We start from the raw sequence: 2,040 nt of genomic DNA on the forward strand, positions 1-2,040 counted from the left end.
GCAACGGAAACCCAGGAAGTGCACTGGATAAGAACACACGCCCTTTGTCTGCCAGCTCAGAGGCTCTGCTCCCCTCCTCCTGTCCTGCCAGCCTGGAACAGCTTTCTCCTAAGCCACTGAGCAAAAAGATTCAATCTGTTAGGGTTGCGGCAGCTGAGACCCTATAGAAGGACTATATTCATTGGAAGGACTGATGCCGAAGCTCCAATACTTTGGCCACCTGATGCAGAGAGCTGACTCATTGGAAAAGACCCTGACGTTGGGAAAGACTGAGGGCAAGAGGAGAAGGGGACAACAGAGGAAAAAATGATTGGATGACATTACCGACTCAATGGACATGAGTCTGAGCAAACTCTAGGAGATGGTGAAGGACAGGGAAGCCTGGTGTGCTGCAGTCCATGGAGTCACAAGAGTCAGAAATGACTGAGAGCCTGAACAACAAGCTGAGACCCTGGATGGCAGGGAAGGCAGGTGAGAGGTTAGAGAGTAAGATCTAAGGCAGTGGGGACCTTTGCTGCTGTCCAGTCTGCTGGGGAACCTCCTACCCAAAGAGCAGTTGAGCACCTGCTGTGTGCTCAGCTCGAGTCATGGAGCCCACGAGAATCAAGTCAGATGTCATCAGTCCTGGTATCCACAGGGGCTTCCCTGGTGGCTCAGACGGTAAAGAATCTGCCTGCGATGTGGGAGACCTGGGTTTGATCCCTGGGTTGGGAAGATTCCCTGGAGGAGGGCATGGCAACTCACTCCACTATTCTTGCCTGGAGAATCCCCACGGAGAGAGGAGCCTGGCGGGCTACAGTCCATGGGGTCGCAAAGAGTCGGACACGACTGAGTAAGCATAGCATAGAATAGTATCCACAGGGGAGAGCAGCGCATAACAATTTTTTTGTTTGTTTGTTTTGGCTGTAGCATGCAGCTTATGGGATCTTAGTTCCCCGACAAGGGATTGAACCCTGGTCACTGCAGTTAAAGCACCTAGTCCTAAGCACTGAAGTACCAGGGAATTCCCAACAAAAATTAATACGATGATTACCAGTGGTGATGTGTGCTATACAGGAATGAGCAAGAGGCTAAGACAGAGTAAGGGGTGTAGGAGGGAGTAGGCCAGGCCTCTCTGGGGGGTGACACTTAAGCTGAGATGAGGAGGAACCAGCCACAAGAGGAACAGGGGAGGACATTCCAGGGAGAGGAAGGCAGTAAGGAAAACACAGGCTTTGAGGTCAGACTTAGGCTTAACTCCAGCTCTCTGGTGCTGGCTGTGATCATGGACAAGTTCCTCCCCTCTCCAAGGCCCTGTTTCCTCATCTGTAACATGGGGCAGCTGGACTGGATACCCTTGGGTGGGGACGTGAATGCTTCCCTTTGCAGAGCTGCCGGGGACAAGGCATTCCAGGGCCTGGCCCAGAGTTGCTGCCCCACCAGTAGGAGCATTGGCTATTCCCACATCACGCTTGCCTGGTTTCCAGAACTCTTGGCTCACAGGGTCCTTTTGCTCTGCAGCTAGGTCTGCGAACAGTGACAAGCCTGGGGAGAGTGACATGGAGCTGTCCTCCCTGCTCGAATTCTCCTCTGAGGCTGGCTGAGCTGCAGCCCCCAGGGAGCCAGAGACCCCAGGGGAGGAAAGCATCCTTCCGTCCAGTTGCTTTTCCCCTTGACAGGCTTGACCTGGGCCAGGTCAGAGCCAAGCTGTCAGCGCCCAGCCTAGGGATCCCCACATGTGAAGCTGCATGAAATTATGCATCTGGGTTGGGGTTGGAGGGGTGGTCTATTCCTTGGCAAACAGCCTCAGAAAACCCGTGGACCTCCCAGTCCTGGTTTCTTGTCCTTGTCCCTCTCTCATCCTCCACTCTGTCTGTATGAAGTCATGTTGCTGCTGCTAAGTCGCTTCAGTCGTGTCCTATTCTGTGCGACCCCAGAGACGGCAGCCCACCCATCCCTGGGGTTCTCCAGGCAAGAACACTGGAGTGGGTTGCCATTTCCTTCTCCAATGCATGAAAGTAAAAAGTGAAAGTGAAGTCGCTCAGTTGTGTCCGACTCCTA

This window comes from Bos indicus, chromosome 16 (genome assembly GCF_029378745.1).
Source record: "Bos indicus isolate NIAB-ARS_2022 breed Sahiwal x Tharparkar chromosome 16, NIAB-ARS_B.indTharparkar_mat_pri_1.0, whole genome shotgun sequence".
NCBI lineage: Eukaryota > Metazoa > Chordata > Mammalia > Artiodactyla > Bovidae > Bos > Bos indicus.